Here is a 13,402-nt window from a genome sequence, read left to right on the forward strand (position 1 = left end):
TCGTTTTAATTTTCTCTATCATATTAAACCATAAAAACCTCATTTCTCACTTTCTAGAATATATTTTAATTTATGGGTTAATTAGCCATTAATTAACCGGGTTTTACAATAATCATTAAAAAAACCAATATGAGTGACTTTCTCACTACAAGAAAATGGAACATTTGTAACAAAAATTTTGTATCAAATTTAAAATTGTTGGAAAAAATTGTTTTTTTGTAATAATAATTGGTGATTTTTACAAAAGAATAATATTTTGTAACAATCTATTTTTTTGTTACAAATTATGTTAGTTTTTGTAACGAGCTGGTGTTTTGCTACAAAATATTATAATATTTTATAACAAAAAGTAAAGTAGTTGCAAAAATTCGAAATATTTTGTAACAAAATATTTTTTGTTTCAAAAGCTCCAATTATTTTGTAACAAAATATCTTTTTGTTTCAAAAATTCTAATTATTTTGTAACAAAAAATTAATTTGTCACAAAATTCAACATTGTTTGTAACAAGTTATTTTTTTGTCACAAAATAAAAGTATATTTTATAACAATTTATTTTTTCAAAATTTTAACAATACTTTAAGAGTAAAAAAATTGTTTATATAATTTTTTAAAATAATTTTATTTTGTTTCAAAAATTAAAAAAAAATTGTTTATATAATTTTTTTAAAATATATTTTACATATTATTTTTTACATATTCATTGATTTTTAAAAATTGTAAATATTATTTTATATTCTTTTAGAAAATTAATATATAATTTTAATTAATAATCAGATTTTTAAAGTTAACTAAAAATTAATTTGTGAAAATTAAAAAATTTTATTAAATTATAAATATAAATAACAATAATTAAATATACAACGAAAAAAAACTAAGATACTAAAAGCAAAAGTGTAAAAAGTAAAAGAGTAAAGCTGTAAAAAAACCCTAAGCCCCCACCCCTCACTCTGAGTCTCACTCTCAACTCTCATCTATGCGTCGTCTACTCTGTGAAGCAAAATGGAGCTGCTGCGGGAAGAAGAAGCACCGACGTTGCCCCCGGGAAACGTCTGCCTCGTCGTCATGTCCTCTGCAATCACCGTCTCCTCCGCCGTCGTGTCGTGTGCGATGGCGTCGTGGTCTTCATTGGTCTTCGTTCCGTCGTGTGCGCCATCGCCCTGTGGTCATCGTCGCAGGGGTCTTCGTGGTGGTGGTCGTCGTTGTTGTTTGTGGTCACCGTCAGCTCTGCTTCTCTACTGAAGTTTGCATCGTGCTCTGTCTCTTGTAGCCTGGTTCAGCCGTGCTTCGTTCGTCTGCTGAAGGTAAGTGCAGTTTATTTGAGTATTGTTAACTATGTCGTTAGTTGATAATCTTAGCTGAAATATTGAACCCTATATTGTTAGTTGATTCTGCTAATGTTGTGGTTGAAAATATTAGTGTGTAATATATTTGATAATCTTATTTTAGCTTATTTGGAGAGTTGAAATTTGATTCTAATTTTTGTTTCTGTATTCTATTATTTTGATTCTAGTTTTTGCTTTCTTTTGTAGTGATTTTGATTCTTTTTTTTTTCTGTGTTCTATTATTTTTGTTTCTATTTCTTTTTATATTTTTTTAGTAATTTTTGTTTTTTATTCTGATTTTTGCTTTCTTTTCTTAGAGAATTATTCAATGTATTTTTACGAGTAGTTAACATGTATTTCAGATTGACCGAGTAAAGTACAAAAACATATCATCAGGATTCGGAGTTCTAATGAAGGAGCAAGGAATGAGAGGGTTCTTCAGGTGTTGGGTCCCAACACTGGTTGGGTACAGTGCTCAGGGAGCATGCAAGTTTAGATTCTATGAATTCTTCAAGAAATACTACTCAGATCTTGTAAGCCCAGAGAATGCAGCCAAGTATAAAACCTTCATATTTCTAGCAGGATCAGCCTCTGCTGAAGTCATTGCTGATATTGCACTGTGCCCCATGGAAGCTGTCAAAGTTCGTGTGCAAACCCAACCTGACTTTGCGAGAGGTTTGTCAGATGGATTACCCAAGTTCATTAAGGCTGAGGATGTCGGAGGGTATACATACTTTTCTTTGCTCTTAGTTGGGATCTATCATTTCATTACTTAGTAACCATCTATTATATTTTAATGGCTTCAAATTTGTTAAGGATTTGGATTAGGTTGTATAATTACAAAGGACTTGTTCTACTTCGGGACAGCCAGATTCCATGTAAGTTTACACATACTTCATCACATTTTTAGTCGGTCCAAATAACAGAATTGCAGCATGATTAACTTGGTTTTTCATTGAACTCCTTTGTTTGCTCTTTAATCATGATCTGGTAATTAAAATTTGTTGTAATTAATAATCTGTCAAAATTAATTGGAAGAGGCAATGCAAGACCGTGAGGAGCTAACAAAGGAAATAGATGTGCTCAAAGAAAAACTTGAAGAGCAACAAACACGGCAAGAGGAGGAATTAGCTCGAGTGAAAGCTCAATTGGAAGCTCAACAAGCCATTGTGAACTCTTTCATAGCGCGCTTTGACAATGAAAGAAACTAGACAATTAAAGGTACTCCTAAAATTGCTTATGGTTTTAATACATATTCCTAGATTATTCATATATTATTAGTATAGTTTAATTTGTATATGAATTTATTTATCACATTTTACTTGTGTCATAGTTGAGAAATGACAAATGTCCTATTATTTGGTTTGATAAATTTGGTTGTGTATTGGCTGAGAAATAAGTAGTGAATTGGTTGTTTTTGACAAAACCGTAGACGGTGGAAATATCCAAGTTTTAGGGGAGATTCTGCCAAAATTTTTCTAAACATTTTGGATAAAAGTTAATGAAAAAAAATTATAATTGGTGTTATATCTTGTTTCAAATTTTTTGTGTTGTTTTTTTTCTTATTTACAGGAGTGGTAAAATAGTGACAACATGCTACTTTAAGGGCTCAAAATATTTTGATTCATAGATATACTAATCTATGTTAGACTTGTAACTTTTGGTTAAACTTGTGCAAGAAATATAACTTGTAGAACTAATCAATGTACTCACTAATGTTATTTTGTTTTAAAACAATTTTAGTTAAATGAAGCATGTTTGAATTATGTATGTTTTTACATAGTATATAAATGTTGACTTGCTTAGTAAAGTAGTTAATATATCAGTTAATTAAAAAATTAATTTCATAATTATGCATGCAATTTGTATTAAAAAAAACTGTTACAAAATAAATATTTTGCTTTTGTAACTAAAGAAAAAAAATGTTACAAAATCAAGTTATCTTTTGTAACAAAATTTTATGATAGGAAAAAATATATTGTCACCAAAAATATTTTGAATATCAAAATTTGTTATCTCTTTTATAATGACTTTTGATATTTTGTATCAGAGAAATTTGTTACAAAATATTACTTTGAATTGTAACAGTTCCATTTTTTGTTATAAAAACTTTTTGAAACGGGACATACTGCATCGGCCTTTTTTTGTTACAAATTCCTTTTATTTCAAAATTCTTCTTTTTTGTAACAATTTTTTTTGTTACAAATATTGCTTTTTCTTGTAGTGTTTGTGTAAAACATTTTATGTGTATCAAAAATTAAACTCAAAATAAATATAAAAGAATCTGTGTGAACATTGTTTATATTTAAGAAAATAATATTCTAGTGTTATAAAAGGGCTTTCAGTACTTAACTTGGTGCAATGCACCTTTCCCTAATAAATACCATTTGCTTTCACCCTGAATTTCAATTTTTTTCTCCAGCTATCATGCCCAAATCTCGTGAGTCTTATAGCCTCAACCATGAAAATTGCATTGGTGATGGTGGTGCTATTAAGAGCTTTAACGTTACCCTTTGACCTCTTTCTTCACACAATTCTGCTTCTGATGATACTACCACCACCATCAGTGATCAGCATTACTCATTAACAATTAATGGTAGTAATAATAGTGAACCAATGAGTGAGATTAACCAACTTAACCTGAATCAAAAGTTGAAAGAGAAGAAAACAAATGGATATGGTAATAATGATTATGTGAATCCCAGTTTCATTCATCGTGCATCATCGTCATCATCCAGAGGTGCAAGTATGAGTGATCATGCAGCAAAAGAGATGTTGAAAACTCATCAAGTTGAACATGCATGTCCAATGAATGAGAGTCTATTTTGGACGCAACAAAATCTCAAAAGGTATTATCATAATTTTCTCTTTAAAACAAATGATGGGTCTTCTGGTTATGACAAATTCTTTGAGAAAGTAGTGTTGAAGCCACAAGGAAGAGTAGGAAGAGGAATAAGAATAGTTAATCACAATGATAACAGTAACAACGAACCAATTAGAAACATCAATCAACAGCACCATCACCACGATGATCCAGATAATAATAATCAACAGAAGGTAATTAACGATGTTATTGTTAACGATGGTGAGGATGAAAGAATCCAGAGCCTTCCTTACAAGAAAAATTAGTAACAAAGAACCAATTAGAAACACCATCACCTCCTGGTTTTGATGTTCGTTCATCCGTTGGCAAGATCAAGATTGAGCCTTTACCAGAGATGTTATTATGTTATGTTCTTCTGTTCCTGTTTGCTATTTGAATTCACAAGTTCATTAGTGTTTAGTTATGGGTTCTAATTGTCATGGTTATGGAGTTATATATATGTATTATTAATTATGTTATATTTTGTTGAATTGTTGGGTTTTAGTGATGTTATGTGTATATTTGGACATTGGTATTTTATATGAATTATTTTGTTGTGGGTGTGTGCTACTGAATCGTGGATTCGAGCTATGTTTATAATAATGATTAGAATGATAATGATGATATTGAAATTGTTCTTCTGTAACTTTTTAATGGCAAAAATATTAATAGTAGTTTATAGGCTAATAAATGGAAATAAAACTTTTAAAAAGATCAAGAATTTAATGAGATAATATTAATAGATAGGAGTGAGAATGTTATTCAATATTTACTTTTTTTCTTAATTATTTCCATTCAAATTCAATATTGGATGAACGAAAAATGTGATATATAATTAGTTTTTAAAACGGTGCCTCTTAGCATAGTTATTAAAATCGGACCGGACCAGCCGGTTTGACAAGAAATCGACAAACCGAATCCAACACCGGTCCGGTCTAAGATTAAAACCGCTTAAGGTAGAGAACCGCCACAAACCGATCAAACCCGGAGAGAACTAGATCAGACTGAACCGCTCAGTTGAAGGCGAATCTACGACGCTCCAGCTTTCTGCAAGTCTATCGTGCTCCATATGCTCCAGTGCCGTCAACTGTCAAGCTTGTGATTTTTGAAAAAAAATTCAAAATCCTTCACATGGGATTTGAACCCTTACCCCCAAGGATACAAGAAGGATGATCATACCACTGAGCTAGAATGCTTATATATATATATATATATATATATATATATATATATATATATATATATATATATATATATATATATATATATATATATATATATATATATATATATATATATATACATAAAAATTATAATATATATAATAATATTTTATTTTACTTATATTCAATTTATTTTAATTTTAACGTCACTCATTTTAAAATCAATTATATTTTATTTAAATATAAATTTTATTAAATATATACAAATTAAAAAGATAACAAAAAAATTTATTAATCACAATTTATTTTTTCAATAAATACTTGTAGTATATAATAATAGGTAAAGACTCACATGCAGTTCTTTTCATATGAGGTTAATAGTTGAAAATTGTTAGATGATATTTAGTCAAACTTGTCAAATCATCTAACGGTTTTTAAATATCAACTTCACACGAAAACAACTGTATGTGAGTTTCACCTATAATACTATAATAATACAATAAATAAACTAATTAATAAAGTATTAAAATTTGAAAATGATAATTATTTTTATAAAAACAAAATAAAAGTACTTATAATAAAAAAATAATTAAATTTTATATAATTATTTAATTATACCAGGTTAACCAGTTCGACCAGTGATCCACCGGTTGAACCAGTAATTCAATGACCCAATAACCTCACTGGTTCGATTACCGGTTCGGTTCTGACAACTATGCCTCTTAGTCATTCTCACCATGACCCTAAGTCAATATTATAAATTGAATTCTATTAATTCGATTTAGCCATGGGTTACTAACCTATATAAATACATGCAGAACATTAAACCTTCATCAAAGTGACACTCACAATTGCTAGTGAAGAAAGTTTTTTAGTTCTTGTGCTCTAAAAAAGGATGATTAAGAAAAGAACACGAGAAAAAAATAAAATTTAGTGATAAGGATCCGCTAAGTGTATTCACTATGCCTTGTATGCATATATTATACTCGAAACCTCTATATTCATTATACCTTGACCTAGAAGTGATCTAGCCTAGCTTGCAAATAGTTGAGATAATAATATCTGAGGTTCTTACATTATTTAGTGATTTAAGTCAATGCTCAGCTTAAAAAATATTTGAAGAAAGAATATTTAAGGTTCTTATATTCATAAAATCTGAATCAATATTTAGCTCTAAAAAATTTAAGAATATCTCAATTATTATTGATGACCGGATGAAAACAAATCTCAATTTAACCAATATATATTGTAATGTACTATCTTTTAAGCTTTATCTCTTTTATATTCTGCCATTCAAGTTTAAACACCATAGAAATTGTTTTTAGAAATACAAATAAAGTTCTGTATAGTAGAGTGTTATTGTTAGGCTAAAACTGTTTTACAAGTGAATCTACTTACGTAACTTCACGTCGACAACAGAACAACCTTTCACAATGATCATATGAATAATTATTAAAAAAATCAATATGAGTGACTTTCTGGGTAAAACATTTTACGCGTATCAAAATTAAACTCAAAATAACTATAAAAGAATCTGTGTGAACATAGTTTATATTTAATAAAATAATATCCTAGTGTTATAAAAGGGCTTTCAGTATTTAACTTGGTGCAATGCACATTTCCCTTGATACCATTTGCTTTCACCCTAAATTTCAGTTTTTTTTCTCCAGCAATCATGCCCAAATCTCGTGACTCTTATAGCCCCAGCCATGAAAATTGAATTGGTGATGGTGGTGCTATTAAGAGCTTTAACGTTACCCTTTCACCTCTTTCTTCACCCAATTTTTCTTGTGATAACACTACCACCACTATCAGTGATCCGCATTACCTATTAACAATCAATGGTAGTAATAATAGTGAACCAATGAGTGAGATTAACTAACTTGACCTGCATCAAAAGTTGAAAGAGAAGAAAACAAATGGATATGGTAATAATGATGATGTGAATCCCAGTTTCATTCATCGTGCATCATCGTCGTCATCCAAAGGTGCAAGTATGAGTGATCATGCAGCAAAAGATATGTTGAAAACTCATCAAGTTGAACATGCAAGTCCAACGAAGGACAATCTGATTTGGACGCAACAAAATCTCAAAAGGTATGATCATGATTTTCTCTTTAAAACAATTGATGGGTCTTCTGGTTATAAAAATTTCTTTGAGAAAGTAGTGTTAAAGCCACAAGGAGGAGTAGGAAGAGGAATAAGAATAGTTAATCACAATGATAACAGTAACAACGAACCAATCAGAAATAACATCAATCAGCAGCACCGTCATCACGTTGATCCAGATAATAATAATCAAAAGAAGGTAATTGATGATGTTATTGTTAACGACGGTGAGGATAGAAGAATCCAGAGCCTTCCTTACAAGAAAAATAGGCCGTACACATATTCAAAGTGTATGGCAGTGTTCGAACATCACAAAAGTTTGCAGCTCATTTAAGTTCTCACTACAAGCTTGAGAGTAAGGCTGAGAGAATGAAGAGACAAATGGCCAAAATGATGCGTAAAATCAAAAAAAGAACCGTCCTTGAACATCAGCAACAACATATCAAGAATTTTGGAGGAGGAAGAGGAGGAGGATCTGCTTTGCAGGTGAACGTGGAAGATCAAGTCCATCATAATAATAATTATGATGCTCCTCCTGGTTTTGATGCTCGTTTTAGCGTTGGCAAGATCAAGATGGAGCCTTTCCCATTGATGTTATTATGTTATGTTCTTCAGTTCCTGTTTGCTATTTGAATTCACAGGTTCATTAGTGTTTAGTTATGGGTTCTAATTGTCATGGTTATGGAGTTATATATATGTATTATTAATTTTTTTTATATTTTGTTGAATTGTGTGGTTTTAGTGATGTTATGTGTGTATTTGGACATTAGTCTTTTATATGAATTATTTTGTTGTGGGTGTGTGCTACTGAATCGTGAATTCGTGCTATGTTTATATGAATGATTAGAATGATAATGATGATATTGAAATAGTTCTTCTGTAACTCTTTAATGGAAAAAATATTGGTAGTAGTTTATAGGCTAATAATTGGTAATAAATCTTTTAAGAAGATCGAGAATTTAATGAAATAATAGTAACAAATAGGAGAGAAAATGTTATTCAACGTTTCATTTTTTTAATTATTTCTATTCAAATTAAATATTGGAGGAACGAAAAATGTGATATATAATTAGTTTTAAAATGGTGCCTCTTAGTCACTCTCACCAAGACCCTAAATCAATATTATAAATTGAATTCTATTAACTAGAGTGAGACCCGCACAATGCGCGGAGAGGTAGATTATTTATATTATATAGTATATTTTAATAAATGTTATATTAAAAAATTTTAGAGAACATATTATAAATAGATTTTAAATTTATTTATTTTTAAAAAAGACATAAGTTATTTATATTAGAGTTATACAAAATTACTTTTTTTTTTTCATTTTTCGATTTGCATTAATGGCTACACTTTGTCGGGTTTTTTTTGTAAATAATGAAAAAAATAAATAAATGAGAATGAAAAACATATAAAAATGTTATATTAAATTTAAGAAATTTTTGACAATTAATATAAGAGATTAAGAAATGAAGAGTAGTAAGAGTATAAGTTGTAGAATTTGAATATTTGTAACTGAAATTTTTTATAATTATTATTATTATTATGACACTTTTAATATATGTTTATTGCATTTAATTAGTACTTGATGTTTCAATTGAATAATAATAGATAAGAGTTTTTTGTTTTAATTTTCATCTAGCAATTTTGGGTATTAACTCTTTCGGTTTGTCATTACCACTGCAAATCCTTCTACAACAAAAAGAATAAGACATGGTCAAAGAATGATAATCCATTCCAAGTAAATTGTGGAAGTAATACTGCACATGTGGAATAACAATTTGAAAAAGAGGAACACGTAAATGTAAATTGTGGAAAAAACAATAGCTCATGGGACCGGAAGAGGATGGAAAAAATAGGATGAGACCGAAAAAGGATGGAGGAAATAGGATCTTAGTACAGAGAGGTGGTAAGAGGGTGAGGGTTTGAAAAAGGTAATAATTAAGCTCTTTGGTTTTGAGAGCTTTTTGTTGGGGTAAATGTTAATTTGTGTTTTTGTTGTTTTAGAAATAAAGATTGATTTGAAAAAAGTTAATTTGTTGGTTTTTATTGTGTTTTTTAGTTATTTTTTGTATTTTTTTTATGTGAAAATAAAAGTTGATTTGGCAAGATTTGAGTGGTGGATTCTAAAATTTTGCCAAGTAAGCGTTGGTGCTGACATGGCGTTAGTAGAAAAAGAGAAATAACTTAGAAGCAATGTGGGTAAACCTATGTACCTACTTTTATATATTAAGAATAGATTCGATTTAGCTATGGGTTACTAACCTATATAAATACATTCAGAACATTAAACTTTCATCAAAGTGACACTCACAATTGTTAGTGAAGATAATTTTTTTGTTCTTGTGCACTATAAAGGGATTATCAAGAAAAGAATGCGAGAAAAAATAAAATTTAGTGATAAGGATCGCTGAATGATCCAGCCTCAAAACTTCTGTATTTATTATACCTTGACTTAGAAGTGATCCAGCCTAGTTTGAGAATAGTTGAAATAATAATATCTAAAGTTCTTAGATTATTTAGTGATTTAAATCAATGCTCAGCTTAAAAATATTTGAAAAAAGAATATTTAAGGTTCTTATATTCATAAAATCTGAGTCAATATTTAACTTAAAAAAATTTAAAAATATCTCAATTATTAGTTATGATTGGATGTAAACAAATCTCAATTAAACCAATATATATTATTATGTATTATCTTTTAAACTTTATCTCTTTTACATTCTACCATTTAACTTTAAACACCATAAAAATTGTTTTTAAAATATAAATTAATCTTAAAATCAAAACTAAATATATCCTTGCTCATTATAGGTTTAAAAGCTTGATAAACTTTATTTGTTATTTGTTTTGGCCCAACAATAGAAATATATGGTTTGTTTATATTTTTTGTTTTGTGATCTAAAATGCGATAGGAGATAAATTTTTGAAATTTTTATGAAAAAAAAAAGTGTTTTAAAATAAGAGATGAATGAGATCTAATTATTTTAACTATTTTAGATGGTCCGACGGGTTTAAGCCATTTTTACTGTCCTATATGTGACCCTCTCTTTTTTAAAGAGGCGGAATCCTTGGCCGACTGTAAACGCCGCAATAGCTAACTCACAGCCACCTCCACCACCGAAGGGAACACATCGTTTAATTTGATCTCTTCCCTCGGTTCTTCTTGTCCACACTAAATTGGTAGCTGGAATTCATCATGCCCAAAGAGAAGAGCCCTGGCTTGAAGATCTTATGGCTCTGGACCTTTGGAACTGCTGCTGGTAATTCGCCTCTCTTTCTTTCTTCTTTTATTCGGTGCCCTCAATTTCGAAGAATCTAATACATTATGACCATTTTTTCTTTGGCAGTATTAGTTGGCAATGCGTTGAGGACAACAATAAGGGACATGGACGCGCTCATGAATGCCGAACAACAAAAACATCATGATCCCCCTCAAATCATAATGGATACGTTGCCTCCCCAAACTGAAGCTGATTTTCCTGATGATAAAACATGATTGGCTTATTGTTTTGTTTCTTTTTTACTTTTTGGGTTATGACTTATGATATTGAATGCTAGAGAGGTTTGTCATCTTTATTGTTGTTGTTCAGAACTTCAAACCATGCGTGATAAAAGAGTGCCCACAACGTGTTTGTTGAATGTCGTGAGTGAAAATTGAGGCTTGCCTTTCCAGCTAGTTTTGAATATATATATTATCTCGGAATAATTTTTTATAAAATCCTCTCTTGGATTAAAAGTTCGTATAGTGTAGATCATGTCCCTCTTTTTTTTTTTACTGAAAGATATGGAGACTCGAATCTACAACTTCTTAATTGAGTATGGAAAAACTATGCCATTTAAGCTATTACTTTTTGGCTAAATCATGTTCCTCTTATATGAATAAAAATTTATGATGATATAAATATTTAAAACCTCCATAAATATGACTTGTTATATTATAACAATATTGATCTTTAATTTTTACAAAATGTGAACAAAGAGCTTAATGATTGATCCATCCATCATATTTGTTTATCTATCTTATCTATATAAAAATTGATCCACATATTTGTTTACAATTATAGATTATCATTTCATCTATTAATTTATTATCTCGAGTTAAATACTAATTCGAGTTTCGAAAAATTTAAGCACTGACAAAATAATTCTTAAAAGATGTTATTGATAAAAAAAAATATTCCTAAATAATTTTAAAATTTTTCAAGTGTGCCCACAACTTATGAATCTCATTTTAGATGAGCATAATACTAAAATAATCATCGAAATTGGACTATCTAAATTAATGATCTGGACATTGAAAATAAACTCTAATTAAATTAATTCAAAATATCATATCAGTAATGTATCTTTAAAGGTAGTCAAATTATCCAATTTCTATGGCCACTACCACATTATACTCAACGAAAATGGGTTCTGACAAAGTATGAGCTCTGGCAAAGTTATACGCCTAATTGTCAAATTTTAATGTAATGCAAGAATTTTTTTTCGATAATATTTTTTAGTATTTTTTTTTTTCAATGTCTAAATCTTTTAAATACCTAATTGCTAATTGGTAGTTAACTCTTATTATCACAAGTTTTTTTTTAGTTGTAATTTTTATAAATTTTTAAACTTATTTATTTCTATTTGCTCTCTTCGTTCAATAACCTCCATTAACGTTATCATCTAATTAATATTATTAGTAATGATTTTAATCAATAATAATATTATTATTAAGTTATTTTCTAGAAAAACTCTATCATATTATTTCTTTGTCATTAACTATATTTATTGAAATATTATTCTATTATACATATTTTATGTTAGGCAAAGTCTTCGGTATAGACACCAAGATAGTATCTATATGTGTAGATAATGGGTGGCAGGCTGTGGCGATGACATGTGGTATATGGAGGGGACAAGGTGATCAGGCCTTAACAGGAGTTGCAGGAAAAGCTGATGGGAGCACGTGAGGGAAGGTCTTTGGTTAGATGGGGTAATTAGGTGTTAAAACTAGTAATCAGTTTTTGCTGATTAGGGGCCCAAGCCTTGTGGCCCGTTTTTTGTTGTTGGACCAAAATATTTTGATGGTTTTTTTTAATCTGTTAACAAAAAAGAAGGACCCAGGTAAACCCCAAACCTCCCTCGTGACCCAACCCCCTCCCCTTGTTCCCTGAAACAATCATTGATACACGTATAGGAGAAAGCAGATTCAAAGAAACCCTCACGGTCTTGACCTCCGCCTAGCCCTTGTCTTATATAAATTTATTTCAATTTTATGTCTCTTAAAATTTGTAATAAGAATATGAAATGTTTAATATCTTCACTTCCTTATGGATAACTCGTTAAAAAAGGTTATTAAATAATAATGTCAGGTTATGATTAATTTATTTATTCCTTGTTATACCCTTTTCTTTTGAATTTTTTAATACTATTTTGTTTAGTACTCCATTTAAGAGACATAAATGCAGGGCTAGGCGGAGGTCAAGACCGTGAGGGTTTCTTTGAATCTGCTTTCTCCTATACGTGTATCAATGATTGTTTCAGGGAACAAGGGGAGGGGGTTGGGTCACGAGGGAGGTTTGGGGTTTACCTGGGTCCTTCTTTTTTGTTAACAGATTAAAAAAAACCATCAAAATATTTTGGTCCAACAACAAAAAACGGGCCACAAGGCTTGGGCCCCTAATCAGCAAAAACTGATTACTAGTTTTAACACCTAATTACCCCATCTAACCAAAGACCTTCCCTCACGTGCTCCCATCAGCTTTTCCTGCAACTCCTGTTAAGGCCTGATCACCTTGTCCCCTCCATATACCACATGTCATCGCCACAGCCTGCCACCCATTATCTACACATATAGATACTATCTTGGTGTCTATACCGAAGACTTTGCCTTTATGTTATACATAAAATAACCTATATATTATACTTTTATAGATTTTCAAATTTTAAACATGAAATT

At 29.9% G+C, this 13,402-nt stretch overlaps 1 long non-coding RNA gene across 1 annotated transcript; it reads left to right on the top strand.

Moving 5' to 3' along the window:
• The first annotated feature begins 10,403 nt into the window (after positions 1-10,403).
• LOC112773009 (uncharacterized) lies at positions 10,404-11,197 on the top strand. Its single transcript, XR_003187756.3, has 2 exons — positions 10,404-10,721; positions 10,809-11,197. It is a non-coding gene; the product is annotated as an uncharacterized lncRNA (long non-coding RNA).
• The last annotated feature ends 2,205 nt before the right edge of the window (positions 11,198-13,402 follow it).

This window comes from Arachis hypogaea, chromosome 18, assembly GCF_003086295.3.
Source record: "Arachis hypogaea cultivar Tifrunner chromosome 18, arahy.Tifrunner.gnm2.J5K5, whole genome shotgun sequence".
Classification (NCBI taxonomy): domain Eukaryota; kingdom Viridiplantae; phylum Streptophyta; class Magnoliopsida; order Fabales; family Fabaceae; genus Arachis; species Arachis hypogaea.